We start from the raw sequence: 19,981 nt of genomic DNA, 5'->3' as shown, positions 1-19,981 counted from the left end.
TGTGCGTGCCTTATCCAGTCCGACAGTACATCAGACCTTCTGTTGAATTGGTTAGTGAACATCTACCTTTCTGATCAGTGATCCAGGTCTCACTCCCGGGATTTCTACCCTGCCATCCAATTATTTCAGTCTTACCACCGTTTCCAACTTGGTCTCCAGATGATTAGACGATCGATGCACTGATCAGCATCACTGGAAGCCTAAAGTTTTAGAGGCTTATGGCGCTGAGAGCATCGTACAGTGACCAGCTGCGACTCTGTGCTTGTTAAGAACAAGCCCCTTGTTATAAATTTTACGAACTGTAGGTAAGAATGATTTTAGGTTTGTAAGGAAGAGGACATTGTTTGACTGATCTCTGGTAATCTATGGTTGGGGTACCAAGACACTTACTTTCTCAATAAAGGTAAAGTTTAGAAAGAAAAATAAAGCTTGAGGATGTAGTATGTGTTAAGAGTCCACTTTAAACTCAGTCATTGTCTGCAGTGGAATCTTCAGGGCCACTGTCACTCTAATCAATTAAGCTATTACCCCTATGTGCATATGTGTGACTGCACTTCAAAGGGATCAATTCCTGCTAGATGAAAGGTCATTATCCTCAAAAAGGGATTTCATTAAAAAAACACAAATGTTAGCCTTACGGTGGTGCTATAGGAAAAGTCAGGGAAGTCAATAGGGTACGTTATCTGAGGACTGCAAATGTCGGACAGTCACTTTGTTTCCAACTTCAGCTTAGTCTGCAACAGGAAACATGTCACATACTTTTGAGCCGCTGCCTAATCCGTTAAATAAGATATTTTTTTCTGTTAGCATCGCTGAACAGCAGCTGAACATGGCTTAGTGCTTTATGTCCACCATTCCCACCGCTTTCCACAGCAAATCAATAACTTTGCCAACAATGGCAGTGTACTGTGGAGCTTACTACAGCTCACACAGGTGATACAGCCATAGACAAACTCCTTCATTAAACCTACACTGTCTATTTTGAGCCTTAACTCAAGCTGAGGCTGGGCGGTAGCCTGCATGTTACCGTAGGAGGGACATGGTTTGAAACAGCTGTGTAAATGAGCAAGTGGAGACAGACTGTGGTTGACTAAGCAGCCCCCAGAGTAAATGCAAAGCTATGAGGTGAACGCTGAAAGGCAAAACCCTCTGTGCAGAGCTGAGCTATTGTTGAGTGATTGATCATCAACAATTCTATCAAGTCCCTGCAGACTAGAGTGTGTCGTGGACACTTTGTCCTATGGGAGTGTAAAACAATGAAAACTGCGTTTATTGCACCCAGATGTCTCTTAACCAAACAACAAAGTGTTTTTTTTTTTTTGGACTGATTTTATCATTGAATTGTGACACCGCATGTTGAAAAATTAAAAAAAAAAAAAGATTATGCTTTAAACGGTTAACCAGTGAATAGTGATTTGAGTAAGGAGCGATCCCCACAGCCACCTGACAACGTCTCAATGACTTTAACAGCTGTTAAGAGCTAATCAATAAACTGATTGGCAGCAGCAGTAGCCTGATGCTTGTGTTATGCTGATTTTATTGTCATGAACGTTCATTCTGTGGTAATACTGGTCACACGTTTCAGGATTTCCAACTGCGTTTGGTTCAGATAAGGCCACATTTTAAAAATAAATGTCAATGACATTTAAAATAAATATAAATGAGACATAATGTGGCCTAAATTTTGGGCCTTTTTGCCTGTTCAGTTATTTATACTATAGCCCCCACCCAATAACCATCTAATGAAACAACAATAGCCAATATATATATCCATTTGAATCAAGACCCATCCCAATAGCATCAATCACTTGAAGAGACTTTAGCTTCTCCAGAATAACTGTTAAAACAACTGCCATTGTCAGTCATCCACTACATTTAATCCCATATGAGATACACAGTCTAATTCACAGTAACTTCAGTGAAAGATTGATCACATTACACTGTTCAGCACAAATCTAATTTGGCTTCTATTAAAGGACGTGTATCAAAAGGATGATGCATGCGGACAACACCAGTTCAGCATTATACCATCAGGTAGGCAAACATTCTGTGAACACTGAATTGTGTGATGTCACATATGGCTTTTACAGTTATTGATTCCCTGGTGATGATGAGGTCTTACCAATACTTTAAAGATAAATAGCATTAATCTGTCAGTGTTCCCCTGCAACTGACAAAGGAAAGGCTGACAGTGGAACCAGAATTGATTGGAAGGAGACCAAAATAAAGACGTCACAAAGAAGCACTAATTTATTTCACTTTTGTCATTTCATCATATATTGTCATGAGACAGTGATTCAAAAGCGCATCCTCTTCACCAGCAACGTCCTGCTCCGCCCTGAAATGCATTCATGAAGGTTCTGTTTCCCCCTCTGGAAAAGGGAGGGAGTAACATTTTGTACACTTTGTTCACTTCATTCTCCTTAGAAACTCACTGATCCCTTCCCTGATTACTGGTTCAAAGACCCAAAACATCGACCTTGCAAACTCTGCTTCAACAGGCCACTATCAGGCTTATCAGTGGCCTGCAGAAACCCCATATCTCCGGTTTTGTCTTTTATGGCACTGAGAGCTGATCTGGCTTGATAAACCCCTGTGAACTCCTGAATCTGTTATCACTTGCAATCTGAACTTAAGAACTCTAAATGTCTGGAGACAACGTGTTATGAAAATGTGATTGTAGTTTTAGGTAATCAGGATTAATATTTGCCTTTCAACGTCATGAAAAAAAATAAGATTTTATGGGCATCTTGCACTACTGAATATTAGGCAAAATGACTAAAAAAACAACCAACAAATGGAAAGACAGCATTTTATCCCAAACCTTCTTAATTGAGAAAAAAAAAAATCTAAATCTATGCTTTACTTCTCTTTTTGGCCATGAAATGTCCACTTGATGACGAACCCAGTTGGCGAACTGCACGGGCTTGTTCCTCACTCCTCTTCCCTCCTCTCCTCTTTCATCTCCTCTAGCCTCTCAAAGCGCTGACAGCAATCTGTTAAACAGCACAGACAGTCCGTAGTGCGTGTCAAGTGTTACGATTTCACAGCGCCTTCCCTAAAAGCCACAGCACAGACAAAAGGACAAAATGGAATCTGTCTGCTGTTACAAATGGGCCAGAGGTGGAAGGCAGCTGCACTTTCTTCTCAGTTTCTCGCACGCTCTGGTTTTACCATCGAAATGACTGTCGAGCTTTGGGGAGACTCTGAACACCCAAATTTGAAGACAACAGAAAAAGTAAAAACAAAAGTTTAATATGTGTCCACGACCCGTCTGACAGAACACGCTGGATGCTGTAGGCTGCTACAGCGCGCGATACGGGCAATAAGAGGGTTTTCAGCAACTTGCCTGACAGGCTTTAACCTGCGTCAAGTAAGATAGAGTTATTGCTGAACGGACCGGAAACAATAAGATTTTACTTCAAAATAAAAGCTTAGCTATTGGGCACCTTAATAAAAACACAAAGACGTGAGAAGCAAATTGGGGTTACCACACCCTCTTGAATCTCTTCTACTTTCTCATTCTTTCTCCTTGTTATATTAATGACGCTAGCTTGTAGTTCAGTGGGGTTAAAATCATGCAGTTTAATTTCTGACAAATGTGAAAGCATCATTATCTAAGTTAAATTATGGAGTTAATTAACTAATTGATAATAAATGGTTTTGAGTCATTTTGATGATATGATTTCTATAGGCACAAAGTATGTTTTGGTCTTGGTTGTTTATGACTTTATAATTTATATTAATGACCATGTGTATAAACTCATTTCTTCATAGCGTGAAGGAAGTTAGCTCTGCTGCTTGAAGAACCAGAATAAACCCTTGTGCAAAGCACTAGAATTTTTAAAATTCATCAGAAATGTCGCACTTAAACCACCTAACCAAATGCTGCTGGGCTGAATGCATGTCCTAGTTAACAGACTTTGAAACCCCAGTAAGTAAAAGCATCTTTTGACACCGACAATCTCCATCTTTTTGTGCATTGCGTATATATTTGTTATGCCCTACTGTCCCGTTAGAATATTCAAACTAAGCACATTTATATGGGAATAGCATGGGAGCTTTTACACATGTCACACACAGTGAACCTGAAACTTTTGGAACCTCCAATGATCTGCGGCCCCGGGGTACTTGGCCCAACGCAGACAGGCACAACCAGACCAACCATGTGCCTTTCTGCTGTGTGCATTAAAGGTGCATGAAGGCGGTATCGTGAAGAGACTATGGATTCGCAACGGTGTCCAGTAGATGAGTTTTATTTTGAAAACTGCACCAGGAAGTCTGACACTTCTTTTTGATCAAGCTGAAGGTTGTCATGCCCGCTGCGCTGTGTGGATTAACGGCGCTGGAGAAGCGACCGGTGAGGAAGACGGGGAATCAGCAGGACTGTACCGTTAACATTTCGGTGTGATTGACCAAACGACAGCTTTACTGGGACGTCACCTTGTCTTTATTTTATTTAGTTTTCTATTCAGTTTTTTTTTCTTGTCTTCCATTTCTTCTTCAGACTGCAGAGGAGGCGCACAGAGTCGAGTTAACAGTGGGTGAGCGACGTAAACAGAGTCAGAGAGAGAGAGAGGGAGAGAGAGAGAGAGAGAGAGAGAGAGAGAGAGAGAGAGAGAGAGAGCAGGAGGGAGAGCTGGAAGCTCGCGACTATGAAGTGAAAATCCAAAAATCCGGCATTGCCAAGGTTTAACGGTCTTCAACAAATCAGGGAAGGTACTGCTGTGGATTTTCAGGACTGTTTAATAAACCACAAACTCTGCCCACCCCGCGCGAACGTTTTAGTGGAATAATTACACTTTTCTTTGCCTCTTTACCTGGGATATTTTTCTTGTATCCTAGTGGAAGCTTTCTTATTTCACCTGCACGAGGACAGCGACCGGCGGGAAAGGAGGAGGAAAAGGAGGCACGGCCAGGGAGAAGAGGAGAAAAAGAGATCAAAAGAAGCAGTTGACGGGGAAGGGTGGGGGTTCATTTCTGATTTCTCTCGGATGGGATTCTTCTCTCACCCCGCGAATGGAGGGATGAAACCGGGAGAAAAAGACGGGGAGAGAGAGAAAGAGAGAGGAGGACGAAGAGGAGGATGTAGTCGTCGGGAGCTGTGAGAATGCAAAACGGACGCACCCCTCTGGAAGAGAGGATTGAACTATAAACCCGTACGGAATTTACAGCCACCTAAAGGATATTACACATACTTACCTCGCTATAGACGTTTATGGGGCATATTTTCTTACCTGGAACCTATTTGTGTGGAGTTACAACAGTAATCACCACTATTATTCCAATTATGGGATATGGCCAGATAATTGCGCCCTGACACCGAACCGAAGGGTCGAAACATTCAGAAAGAGGTAGGAAAGTTTAAACTATATTTCTTTTCATGCGTGCAAAATGACGGCTCAGTTTTCTCCTCCCCTGCCCATCCATCTCCTTCTGTTTCTTCTAATTCTTTCTTTCTGGCTGCGTCTGTTGGAGCAGAGGAATGGTGGTTGCCGAGGGGGCAAAAGAAAGGGAAGAGGTAGTTATTATTTCTAGATTTCACTGTAGAGACATTTAGTCGGGATGCAGAAATGGGGTTGGCGTGTGTGTGTGTGGGTCGGGGGGGGGGGGGGGTGTATTTGGATAGCGGGATGGGTGGAGGGTGCTGTAGAAAAACCAGCCCTGGGAACATTGCAAGGTCAAAATTGATCTCGGTATAAGTTATAGAAGCTGTGTGTGTGTGTGTGTGTGTGTGTGTGTGTGTGTGTGTGAGTGTGTGTTTCTGGGCGCTCTCGCGCCTGGTTGCCGGACCCAGTTTGAGTAGTCTAAATTTCAGCAGCTTTGCACCCAGCTGTGAATACACGTTAGGGTGTGTGTGTGTGTTTGTGTATATGTAATACACGTTAGGGTGTGTATATGTGTATGTGTGTATTAAGCGAATGTTAGTGCCACCGGAGCGGAAGAGAACTTGTGCACGCGCGTGGTGTCTTTTCAGACCCCTTTAGACGGTCGTGTAGGCTACAGGATCATTTTGTCAGACTTTCAGGATAGGATACACACGCACGACACACGGCGCCCCGGTCCATTATTGGGCGCCACACACTGCACCTGTACCTCAAGAAGGGGGGGGGCTGTGTGATTCATTTCACCTGTGCGACAGCGAAGTGGTGTGTGTGTGTGTTTATGTGTGTGTTTATGTGTGTTTGCTTGCATGCACCAAGGTAGGCTGATGATGATTGAGCTCCCGCATTTTCCGTCGCAGGTGTTTGGGTGTGTGTGTTGAGTGCGTGTGTAAGTCTCAAGCACTTGTCAGTTTCAAATGACAATAGGAGAGAGAGAGAGAGAGAGAGAGAGAGAGAGAGCGCGTGCCGTGGATACTGGATATATGACACCAGTGAAGGAAGAGACTCCAGGACGCTGCAGTTCACTGAAACACTGCCAAAAAATGTGTGCTTTCTAGAGTATTTCAGTTAGTTTGGTTAGTTACACATGGACTTTGAATATGTATGATTTGATCTTTGTATAGGGCTTATTTTGGTGGCTTTTATTTCAAATTGGAAATTATTTTGAATAACAAGTAGATGGAGGACAGGTCAACGTCTTGAAAACATCCCTTTTCAGCACAGCTGCTGCATTGTTAATTGATTATTGATCGATTCGTTGTCCTGTACTATTCTCTTTGTGTCAGTGGAAGCATATTCTGAGCTGTCCTCGCAGCAAGAGGGCCTCGCTTATTGTAAACATCCTTTTTGGAACAAGAAATCAATCTGAGAAGAAGATGAAGGTGAGAATCTGTTAACACACGCTCTGCTTTTTAAAAAGAAATCTTAAAGACAAGCCTTAAACACAGATCATCTGTCACTGCTGTATTTCCCCTATATGTGAATTGTTTGTCTCTTTATGGTGAAGGTTGTTTAGCCAAACATCTCAAAGGGAATCTTCCCATATACATTCAGTATTGAATGGTTTCAATGTTGGTACTGCCTCCAGCCCACAGAATGAAACAGGAGCCTCTCAGCAACACGGAAAAATGTATTCTTTGTTTCATTAATTTGCATCATGGGGTTTGAATTTTTTTTAAATTTAATTTTATTTACTTTATCAATCCCAAGCTGGGAAATGACTTCTCTGCATTTGACAGAGAGGTCATTCTCCCATCACTGAATGAAACACACACACACATGCAACATTCAGTGACACACACAGGAGCAGTGGGCTGCCATTGTCAGGCACCCGGGGAGCAAATTGGGGGTTAAGTGCCTTGCTCAAGGGCAGATCAGCTGTCTAATGGAGGGAGGGGAGCATTATTAATCACTCCACCATACCTAAATTTTTCCTGCCAGTTCGGGAGGGAATCGAACCGGAGACCCTCCGGTCACAAGCCGCTTCTCAAACCTCTAGGCCCAGCAGGTGAATTTTGCGCAGTCTTTTGGCTGGGATGTAGTCATTATGAGGCTGATAATACATAAAATATTACAAGGCTTTTGTGAGGCTTGTCCCAATAAATGAAATAAAGTGTTTTTCATGGTATATGCTAATGTAATCTCTACATGTATGGTGTTGCTGACACAGAGTCCGCTCAGTTCAAAGTGAAGCGAAAGCGTCTGGCCCTGCAAAGTCCCATGAGTGAATGTGACTTGAGAAGGTTTTTGAAAATTAGTAATGACTGCTTCATGGCATCATGGTGTTCTGTCAAAGCTAACTGTAGTTTAGAGTGAGGTTTCCTGAAACTGACATCAGTCTATTCAGTTTGATTACCGTGTGCAGTAAATCAGTAGCGGTTATCTCAAAATACAAATTCGAATTGAACCTTTTTTTCGCGGAGGTTCTGTTGAAACTCTCTGTGGAGTTGAAAGTGTCTCTAATTAAGGACAGTGACATGTCATGGCATGTTTTTTCTTCTCTTTCAGTGGCTCTGTCTTTTGCTGGATTGGAGTTTCATTGGTTTGAACCAGAACAGTAGCTCACATTGATTGATCAAGGCAATAAATTTATGCACACGAGCCACTCATGCTGGTGCTAATGGCCCGTGGATATGGAGACATTATGCAAATGCTTCCCTGGCTCTAGAAAAAGAATGTGGGTGACTGAGAGAGAGAGAGAGAGAGAAACTGGTGATTTTCAGTCCATTTTACTTGTGTTTAGCCTCCTATTTACATCTAAAAGGAGTGGTTTGCCATGCCATTAGGTTCAGGATAAATGCCAATGCATTTGTAATACAGATTGTGTTTTGAATTTTTTTTTTTTTCTCTGTCTCGCGAAATGTAACGCAGGGAAGAAAGAGGTTGTATTTTCAAGCCACCACTCCTGGCTTCCACTTAGTTTGTAAGATTTAATTAGCTGTAGTGACATCGCTGCAGAATGAATGGCATTGAAAATGTGCACAACTGAACGATAAACATCTGGACCCCGGCATGCCTCCGTGCGTGGTGCTATTTTGATAACGAAAGATCACGTCTTCTTCTATAATGGCATTTAGATGCTAAGGTGAGGCAGAAGCAACTTCTTACTCATCCTGACCCCCCACCGCTTTTCATTATTTTTGTCCCTTGTCCACCCCCATGATGTTTCAATAGTATGCACTGCTTCTTATCAGGCTGTAGAGAAGTAAAGATGCTCTAAGGACTGTTCTTTATTCTTTACAGGGAGGGGGGTTATTATATCTGTCTTCCTACTTGCCCTCTATTTATCTCTCTACAACTCTCACTCTCTCTCTTCCTCTCCGTTTAGAGGGCTGCAGGATCCTGCGGAGTGGGTGGTGGAGCTCTAATTCAATTTATTCTGCTGCTCAGAGACAGACAGAGAAAGAGAAAGGGAGAGAGATAGGGAGAGGGATGCAGACCACAGATGTTAGGGAACATTTCCTATTAGCAGCAGAGAGGCGAGGCAGGCCTTATATAGGAAGCTGGTCTGATGCTGTGGCATCTGGATTGATTCTGTTGGTGACTGAAATTGTGTGTGTGTGAGAGAGAGACAGAGAGTGTGTGCACTCATTATCAACTAAAACAATATGTCTTTAAAATGCCATCAGTGAGTCTGATGGGAGAAAACAAGGAGAAGACCTTCTTTCCTTTCTCTAGTATTCATCCAACCATTCGCTGAAACGCACAAATGATCGATAACCCTGAGCATTCCGGATGACCTCACCTGCAGAAATGTCCACGACACACCGAAAACAGGCAGCTGAGAATCTGTACTGAGGGAAGTAGTTCCCATTCACGCTTTCAGACCTTATCATTCCTTTTTAAGATTAAATAAAAATACTTAATAGATATGAAGTCACCTTCCTGTGTGCTCACACATGGCAGCAGATTCAGGCAAAACCTCAGAGTTTCCTATTGTAGCTACTGACAAAGTCAACCATACTATTCACAACATTGCTGCTCTCTCCCTTTCATATCTCTCTTCCATTGGTTCTGCTGCATATCAATGGAAATGTATCTTTTGATGATTTTTGCAACAATGTAATGAAGTCCTTTGATTTGCCAGGTATTATATTTTCTGGGTTATCCAAAAACACTCCTCTCTGGTTATTTTTTCCATAAATAATTTCTCTTGAACATGACACACAAACTCACGGTATTCTTTCTGAAATGGAATTACTTGTTGATGATCAGGTAAACAGCATTGTCACCGTCATCCCACCTGTTGTTTCATTCCATTTTGTAACCTAGCTGGAACCAAACACTTCTTATGCTCTGCAAACCTGGAACAGGTGTGTTTTTATTTCATTTCCCGGGCAAACTTTCTCCTCTTTACTGCATGTCCAAGCGTCTAGACTTTTAACAGGAGAAGAAATAGATCATCCTCTTTGCATGCAGGTTTTCATCTGAATTCAGATTTGATTTTAAACAGATATTACTTTTGCTTCAGTCTACATTCCTAAACTTTTACCTCCACCAAAATATATAAGTAAATCTGTTTTCATGAAGATCTGATGCAAGTTCACTTACAAGATAACAAATTGTCTTTTTTGAGTTACAGTTCACATTTTCTTGATTAATTGAATATATAAATGTCATGGCGATTCACATTCACAGTAAGATACTGCATTGTTGACATTCAGAAGCTACTGCAGCTATGCTGTTTTGGCGCCGTTGATAAATGACATTAACTCTAAATAAATGGCCTGTCTTTGCCAAGGCGGGATTAGTCTTTGGCTGGCTGGTCGCTGTAGTTAAGATCCTTTTTAAAATCCATTACAAAGTCATTAATTACATTAGAATAGATTTGCATTTTGTTGTTGTTGTTGTTTTTGTTTTTAAAGTTTGTGTGGCATTTTCTTTTCAGTTCTGCTGGGTAACTGTAGTGACACCAAATCATTTTTGTCAAAGTTATTGGGATTTTTGGTGTGGTGTATTTTTCAGATCAACACTCTTTCACTTTGAAGCTTTCTTTCTTTCTTTCTTTCTTTCTTGTGTAAGTTAAATGACTCTGGCATCCACATGATCCACCCTTCCTGTTTCTCTGCGCACCTGCTGTTTCAAAATCACCCGTGACATGTCTGACACTAGATCCTGCTTGAGGAGGCCAGTGGGGAGGATGTTTGTGTGAGTGTGTGTGTGTGTGTGTGTGTGTGTGATGATGGTGTGAACACGAGGAGTGGGTGACATGACAGATGTGAGACACATTGGGCGATAATGAGCTGTGTTCAGGACAGATAACTGGGGGTGAACGTCACATAATACAGACAGGCTTCTGGCTCATATCCCATAATCCCTCTGTCTCTGTCTGTCTGTCTATACATTATGCAGATCGACAAGAATGAATAAAATATTCAGAGATGATAAACTAAATAAACTATACAGCCATATCAACTGTTGTCTCATAAACATGAAATAAGTAACGAGAAATAATGAAAGAACTTCACTGTTGTACCGCATTTTAACTGTGTGCCCATGACCCCTTCAAACAAAGATCCACTATATCTACTTGAAATCTCTCTCTACAGGTTGCACATTTTCACGCATTACAAACCAAGTTAACCAAAGGCTGATTTCTCCTTCTCAGTGTGTTTAACTTTTATGTTTTTAGAGATCCAAAGGGATAAAACTCCCAAGTCTTTAGCAAGAAAACACTTTGAAAGAGCGCTCTCTGTGTTGAGTTTTGACAATTTAACTTTAATATAACCTTTCCCATCATGTCATAGAATCCCACTTTCGCTAGGTTACAGAGCGTGTTCAGTTGATGTTTATAGCATGTTTACCATAGCATCTGTTTGTTTTATCCTTACGGTAACCTACTCAGAAGAAATGATGGTGTTGCTCATGAAAAGGTGGCTGTGCATTTTGGCTTATGCAGATACCGCTTTCATTCTCATCATAGCACTAATTCTAAATATTGCAACATAGTTGTCACCATGGGGTTCCTCCATCAGACATGACACTCAATCTATGAAACTGGCCCATGCTTCATAACACACTGCTTTAGATTACACAAATAAAATGGTACAGTACCTCTTTTGAAAAATATCCCAAGGGTGGGATGTGTGAAACATCAGTGCTGGGGAAAACGTTTTATAAACTATAAGAGATGCTTTGTAGTATTGCTGTGTGAAATGATTGTGAAATTCTCTCTGTAGACAGATACAGCAGGATCAGACTGAGGCACAGACATTCAAAAAGTACCCTCTGACGCATCAGTGTTAACATTATCTTAACTTCAGTAGCTGAGATGTTGCACTTAATGGCCTCTCGGTGAGTAATTACCATATACGTCTTATACCTTCCACTGCTTAGAGAACAATAGACAGACTTGCTGAGTTTGTGCAACTCTAGATTCCTGTGAGTCCACAGCCCGGGAAAGCAAAGCATGCTGACAGTATGTGTGTTCTGCGTTTTCTGCAGAGCTGCATTTGTATGTTGTGCCAAACCAATGTGTCATGCTCATCGTGCATGCTATGGTGTCAGTCTAAGATCTTGCATAACAATCCCTTCAGAGCACATATCGTAAAAACAGACTGAGGTGATGTTTTCAAGGCTTGTACGTAGTTCTGTCCTTTGATTACAGGCTTCTATAGCAAACCAACAGGTTGTGTTAAACACATTTTTATAGTTGCACTGAATGAGCTCTTACAGTACCTGCAAAAATGTTGCTTTTTATAAATTCATGACAACAATAAATATTGGCACCAAATAGAAGCACTGCAATCCACTGCCAAGGACAATGTTGGAAAGCACTTGCGCACAGTGTGAAAGAATAGACTACAATCTGAAGCCCATTCTCCTTTCGGTTGGTTTCCTTTTGAGCATGATAGATTCATAAAAGCTAGCTGCAAAAGCATCCATCGAGCACACAATTTTCTTGTATATGGAGACAATGTTACAATATACAACACTGCACACTTGGCCCACATCTGCGTGTGATTTTGTATGTGTACCATCTATCTGTGTTTGTATCTTTTTAGAAAATACTCCTCCATGCCGCTTCTGTAAATAACAGTGCATTCTCAAGTTGTCAGATCAAAGAAAAAAATAAATAAAACCAATGAAGGCAATCCCAGCCTTCCAAGACTTGCAGCTGTGGTTGTGACAGAAGGAATCTTTTAATTTACTAATCAGATTCACATTATTCATTATACACAATCTGTCAATTTTTGCTGACAGTACCAACATATGGCTCCATTAGTCCATATGTAATGCAAGATATGGAGACTATGGATAGTAAATGAGAAAACCTAAATGCCTTTATTGGGTAAAATGGGTCACCGCATCAGCAGAAAAAAAAAAGTCTGTAGATTTGAATCGGACAAATACAGAGTGGATAACACCCACCGTTACATCAAGAAAAGATGGTGAAAATATAAAAAAAATTGAGATCAAACCTCCCTTTTGACTGAATATTTCTTCTCTGCTCCATCTCATTAGATTTTGAATGAAAAATACTATGAAGGTAAAATGCTGACTACAGTAAGTGTTTGGGGGTGTTCACATCCATACTGAGAGAACAAAGTAGGACTCAGAAGCCTTAGGGGGATATCTCATAGACATAGACATTTCAGGACCATGGACAGTTACAGCATGCAGGTCCAGCTTGGAGCAGGCATTTCAGGACCATGGACAGTTACAGCATGCAGGTCCAGCTTGGAGCAGGCATTTCAGGACCATGGACAGTTACAGCATGCAGGTCCAGCTTGGAGCAGGCATTTCAGGACCATGGACAGTTACAGCATGCAGGTCCAGCTTGGAGCAGGCATTTCAGGATCATGGACAGTTACAGCATGCAGGTCCAGCTTGGAGCAGGCATTTCAGGACCATGGACAGTTTTAATATGCAGGTGTAACTTGAAGACATTATTGAAGGATTGTCAGGCTCAGTATAATTCCTGATCTCTGATTTCTGACAGTTGTCACTGTAGGATTCATTAAATCTGCGTAAACAGCCATTTAAAGGGTGTATCCTTGTTTTATACATCTGAATATTGTCAGTTATGGGATCTTTCAGTATCACCATGGATAGCGCTGTCTTTTGCAGGTTGTTGATAATTTCTTAAAAAACACTGCTTGTAAATGGGAGGCTGTCAGTCATTGTAAATGCTTCAATAGTGTGATGTTCTAACTACCAGGACAAGCAGGTCACCAGTGATGAACGGTGTTGTTTTTTGGAGCAGCAGACGGACTGAACACTGAATAGATTAAATGGTGCATTTAATTAAGAGGCTTGGGATCAGGAAGTCAGAGAACAGTCTTGGCCCATGCGATCAGTAGCTACATTTAGCCTAGCTTGTTAGCACATGCCATCTGTTCACACACAGATTAGTGCTACACAGCAGGCACTAGCCATGAGTGCATTTCCTCATTCAGCACTGTATAGGCTTCTACTTAGTAGACCTTATTCCACCAATGTTTCTGCATCTAATGATCCAAACTGAGGAGGTTCAGTCGATGGTTTGCGGGGATTGTTTTAGAGTGAGTTTTGTAATTCTGTTAAAACTACAATGCAGGGCGTAGCTCTTTGTAGTCTCGAAACCTTTATATGTATAAGATATTGTGCCTCTAAAGTCACAATATGTTAAGACACAATTATTTGTCATATGTGCAGCAAGGATAGTATGGGTTACAAAAGAAATGTGTCAGAAGAAGATCCTTACATTAGGCTGTCTGCCACAGTGGAAAAATTAATCGTGTTGGAAGCAGTCCTCCTTTTTCCTAATTCATATAGTTTGAAGACATTACACACCAGAGTGTTTGATGTGAGCTTTTATGTTATGGCTGTTCATCATTAAAATATTGATGAACTGCCAATCACATTCATAACATGATGTTTTTCTTTTTCTTGTTAGAATTTCCGTCATTTATCTCTTTCTCCTCAATGCCATGATGCCCCATTTAACAAAGTAAAAAGCTTTGCTTTCTCCTTCATTTAATTTTAAAGTCACACCTCATCAGGAACACTGTTTCATGGTGTCATGGTGTCTTTGACATCAAATCTTCAGTTGGAATGGTCGCTCTGGCTAGTTAAGGTTAAGCCATCTGTTTTACAAGCAGGCCTGTATTTCAAATCACTGCATCCCACTTAGCTAGCCTTTACCCCAAATACTATAAAAAGCAGCCAGCTAATCCTAGCTGTTGGCAGTATATTTTTTTTATTCTTTCTTCTTGGCATTAACCTGAAATCAGCAAGCTGCTACTCACCAACTAACACTTTAGAATCTGAAGACTTAATATATTTGGCTGAAGGATATTGACATGGATTGTGGCAGTTGCCATGAAAATTCATTATATTGAGGGGATACTCTTGTGGTATAGCGCAGCCCAGTTACTTTTTACCATTATTTTTAATAAAAACAACTTACTGCTCAACAGGACTTGAGCAGATTGATTTGTAATGATATGAAGCTCTTTGACTGAGGATGAATTAGATCAGACATAACTTCTACACCATATCTACAGATAAGAGAATTCAGCATCAAAATAAAAGACTGTGGATAGGTCCTGTTATGAATTACTGTCATCCAGACATTGAGACTCAAATACCAGCTCTTACAACAACTTGAGAATACCTATCCCAGTCACAATGGTTTCCTTAGAAGTCCAATTTTTTAAGGTGGTTTACTGCCAAGTCCTATGAGAGGAACCACAGAGGCAGGAACTCATCTGGATCCAATACCTTTTGACACACAAAGACATGATGATGGCCTCTTTGTTGTAATATCTTCAGTAAGCAAGTTTTTGAGAAGGAATTTGACCAAAGAAATAGTTGCATCACGCAGTCACGTACTGTGCTGCATGTCACAGAGCTGAGGGGCTCCCTGACCCTTTAGCCTCTAGACCTGCTCAGAAACCCATCCATGTGTAATCCCTCAGCAAAGAAATGATGACTATTCATATAACATACTATTCATTCACTTCATGTGGTATGCCTTTAATGGGACTTTGACTTTTGACCTGTTTGTAGATGTGATTACATTGTTTCTTTAAATTATTTACAGTAAGCTGGTGATTATTGTTTGAAGTTGGTTGCTTGTATATACAAACGGAAATGTACATTTTCCCCTGAGATTGTATGCATTACTAATCACAAATATATATATATATGTATATAACCGCACAAAGTTTTTTGCAATGCAATGGATGAGATATAAATAAAACAGGGACCCACTCACACTGATTGTGCTACCAACACTCTACTGGATACCTTTAGTTTATTTTCTAATCTAATAAGGCAATATCCTAAGATAACACTTTTTATTTAGTGATCACAATATTTCCCAGTTTCATCACTAATTATCTCTCCCCCCCGGCGAGTTCAAGTCCGCCAAGTCTTCATAGTCAGAGTGGTGTTTAATATTTTAAGTAAAGAGCAAGCCAAGAAGACTAAACTGGATTGGAGGCCTGTAATAAGAAAGACTGTTTAGTTTTTTGAACTCATGATGCTGAAAAGAACAGTTGCAAAAAAGGAGGACAAAGGAAAATGAGCCATTTGCCATTGTAATTAGTACTGAACGTACTAAGGTAAACTGAGGTATATGGTGCCATCAGAACAAACAAATTTACTGACAAATTGTTACCATGTTTTTGTTTTTTAATTTTTTTCAATCAAATGAAATATTTTCCTAGATCAAATGTAAAGCATCAGACTCCTCTGTTCAGTCCTCTTCTGTAATTCAGTAGGATAAGTGTGTGTGTGTGTGTGTGGTATCTGTGTGTCTATTTATACCCTTAGGGGCTGTTTGTCCCTGATAATGAGCTGTCAGCTGTTAAATGTAATTTTTACTTGCTTTTGTCCATATGTTGCATTATATAAATTAGCCTCCCTTCAATAAAGCAGAATGAGGCTAGGGTGGCAAATGGAGATACAGATTTTCTTTTCCCACACTAGAACGATAGGTTTCAGGTTAAAAATGGTGCAGTCACCCTTTAAGTCTGATAACAAGTTTGCAATCTGCTTATCCAACAGTATCAGTAGTGTGTAGTGTACTGTACATTGCTGTGCAGAAAGGGATGAATACAATATGATAAATTGATAAGACGCAACAAGTGTAGTAGGGTGTGGATTCATAAAACACAAACACTGTTCAGCACACTGGGAGAGCTTCTCTATGAGCCCTCACACACTGCAGAAACATATCACAGCATGCACGCAAAACAACTACTTATGTAGGCAAGTATCTGCGCTAGCACACACACACAAACGCAGCAAGTGGGCTGATAAAAAGATGTACAACATTACCGCAGCTGCCCTCTGGGAACTAAAACGAAAGCATGACTCAAACATTTACCAGCACCACATAATGAGTCAGCACATTTACAAAAGATGGACTAGGCATAGTAATACATCTGTTTTACGTTACTTGTCCACACAGGTGTGTGTGTTGATGTGCAAACATGCTTTTCCAGGAACTGGTTGATGGTGCCTCATTTTATTGATTTATTGTAAGGCTGTTATTCACATTTTCTGTGAAGCCTGGGTCTCAGGCCTGTAGACTCTGACATCACTGTTAAGTGAACAGATTGAAACCCTCAAGAAGAGTGAGCAGTTAGGAATTGAGCTTCAGCCTGGTGTAAAAATATTGGTTAAGGTCTACAGTATGTAGACCATGTGTGGCAAATCCCAGGATGAGTCTTACTTCTCTTAGTGGCTATTGCTAACTGTTCTTGCTGGGACTTGTTGGTGGCTTTTTGTAGTGATTTCATCAATGTGCAAGTCTAGGAGCAAACATGCTCTTTCTCTGTAGTGGCAGAAACAGCAACGGAGTAAGGAAATCACATTGCTCAGAGAAACAGAGATGGAATCCAGTTTCCAGTACAGACAGACATGCAAAGGTTTTGTGCAGAGAACAGACCAATTTAGTAAAATTGCTCATTATTATTAGTAGTATGGACAGTCAAGATGCCAAAAGTAAAGCTAGATGGTAAACATGAAGAATTTGGATCCAGGAGTACTTCAAGCAACTGCTAGGTGTCACTAAACAGATAGGACCTGAGACACATGACCTGCTCCCCACCATGGAGATCTGAAAACAGGACAAACATATAAGAGGCAAAGCTCAAACACACCATTCAAACAGATATGGCAGGAGAAAGGAAACCAACAGCCAGAAAAGAGAGGACAAGGAGGAGGAGGCTTGAACTAATCAAAGAATAAGCAACTCACTGAAAGTTCAGATTTAGGTTTGATTCCAAGGTCAGCCTGTCTCAAGTTAGTTGGGAGAGTTATTGGAAGGGCCACTACCTTGTCATGTAAATACTAGTCCCTCTAAAACATCTGGAAATCACATTATCTCCTTGATGCAAATTCAGATCTTAAGAGGCTTGACCATCACAAATACACAGTGTGGAAACCATTAAGATCAAATTAAAGACTGGCACTGCATTTTTGTATATGTTTAGGTAACATGCCAGAAGTTGCAATTTTTTATGTAATGTTTTTGGCAAGAATAAATACACAGCAGCCAAATTCAGAGAGAGCTCTCTGCTGATGGCTTTTTCTAGGTGTGGGTTTGAGTCCAGGTATATTGCAACACACAGTGAGTCACAGCCTGTGACCCAGTTGAGCTTTGTCGCTCAGCATGACCTCATTCTGACTGCACAGTAAAACAAATCTGATGCTACTGCAGCTGTTTCATCAGGCACAGCCCGGCAAAGCACATAACTTGAGCATTCCACAGGATTTCTGCTCAGTTTAAAATGGATTTTGCTGTGCTGTAAATGCATTTGTTGCTATATGTATCATAAATGCATCAAGTCATTTAAAGTTGTATAATTAGCTAATTGACTTTTCTCAACCAGGATTCCACAGTATGTAACAGGCGTGGAATGGCCTTGATAATCCCTGAGGACTGACAGTCACACACTAGGGAACTGTGTTGTCTGTGTCTGTGTGTGTGTGTGTGTGTGATCTCAGGTGATGTTGAGACAGGCTAGTTGGCCTTAATCCTGCACCAGAGCACAAGTGCAGCTATGCGTGTGTGTGTGTGTGTGTGTGTGTGTGTGCGGTCACATTAGATGGGTCATGTATAGCATTCAGAAAACACATATACACACACACATACACATGTACGCACACAGTACGTGGTGTGATAAGCTTGTTAGCAAGGCTTTAGCTCAAAGAACTATCTGATTGCGCTTACAGTATCCAGGCAGGGTGTGTTCCTGTGATTTTGTGTGTGTGTGTGTGTGTGTGTATGGGGCAGAGGGTGGGATGTGGGTTGACTAGAAGAAGAAGCAGGTGTGATCATAAAGATCAAACACATAGGAAAAGAAAATCCTCAGTATTGTCACAGTACGAATGTTAGCATGCCCATAGTGACAGTGACACTGTTTAGCTCAAAGCATGGCTGTACTAAGTACAGTCTCACAGAGCTGCTAGCAGGGCTGTAGACTCTCAGCCTTGTTACTGTTGAAAGTTGTTTTTCCTTATTGCAACGGACCTTTCTCATATTTTCCTGTGCAAACAGGTAAGCAGAGATGAAGAAAAAGAAAAATCAAAGCAAAGTTGCGCTGTGTGTTTGTGTGCATTTTTCCAAAGCAAAAGCAGCCTGTTACAGATCTGTCTTCAGTACCACAGCAATCAAGTGTCTTGTTCCAACTCAGACTCTTAACTCCAGGATGTTTCTGTGATCGACACTATCGTTAATTTACCTTGTTTATATAGCAGTAATCTTCCTTAATAGGATTGTTAGGCCTAGGATTGACAGCCTAGGACTGGCAACCTACCTTGTACTTCAGGAACCTGGGAAAGATTTTGGCAACATTAAACTGCCAGCAATCCTCAAGGACCTGCTTTAATCTTATAGTAAGCCACTGTTGAGTATTGACAGCATACTTGGTTAAATGTACATGATTATCAGAACTATTTATTTACCCTGAAATCTGGAATTTCATGTCAGATCTCTCTCATGTCTTTACCTTGTCTTCTTCTTGTGAAACTTGCTGCCTTTGCCTTTCGAAAAAAAGACATCACAGCGTGTGCATTTGCTTGTCTCTTTGTGTGTGTTTGTGCATACGAGTGTGTGTGTGTGTGTGTGTGTGTGTGTGCGTGTGCGATCATTATGTCGTGAGCTGAAGCCATCTGGGTTGGCTGGCTCATCTGCATATCTGGTGTTAACCAGTATAAATATTCATGACGAGGTCTAAACTGGGATGAATATTCATGTTGCCTCCAGGCCGTAGACGGGTGGAGTGGCTGCGATTCCAATCAACAGAACAGAAATGAACTCAACCTTTTGTGTGGTGGACGAGAACAGTTGACGATTGTTCTTGGCTCCTTGCTATGCTTGGTGAGCCCCATATATATGTTATTACTCTTGCTTTAGTCATATGGTGGCCATATTTGATGTACATCATACTTTGTAAATGGTGCCCGCAAGAAAGAGAGGCAGATGGAAACAGATACAAAATCAACTTGTCTTGGGATAAAAACATTTAAAGACACTGAAATGACTCCAAATTGACTGAGAAGCTGCAGGGTAAAATATCCACCAAAGTCCACTTCAGTAGCTGCAGCAGGACCAAAAGGCTCGACTCTGAGCCATTGTGTCAGCCAATATGTGACATAAC

At 41.0% G+C, this 19,981-nt stretch overlaps 1 protein-coding gene across 1 annotated transcript in view; it reads left to right on the top strand.

Annotated features, from left to right (window-relative positions):
- Positions 1 to 4,894: 4,894 nt before the first annotated feature.
- Positions 4,895 to 19,981, top strand: part of lrfn5a (leucine rich repeat and fibronectin type III domain containing 5a) — a 99,010-nt gene continuing 83,923 nt past the window's right edge. Inside the window, exon 1 of the mRNA XM_046413622.1 lies at positions 4,895 to 5,354. The gene's annotated coding sequence lies outside the window, so the exon portion shown is untranslated. The remainder of the gene's footprint in view (positions 5,355 to 19,981) is intronic.

Source organism: Scatophagus argus, chromosome 15, assembly GCF_020382885.2.
Source record: "Scatophagus argus isolate fScaArg1 chromosome 15, fScaArg1.pri, whole genome shotgun sequence".
NCBI classification, from domain to species: Eukaryota; Metazoa; Chordata; class Actinopteri; family Scatophagidae; genus Scatophagus; species Scatophagus argus.
This window is presented reverse-complemented; position numbering and strand designations above follow the sequence as displayed.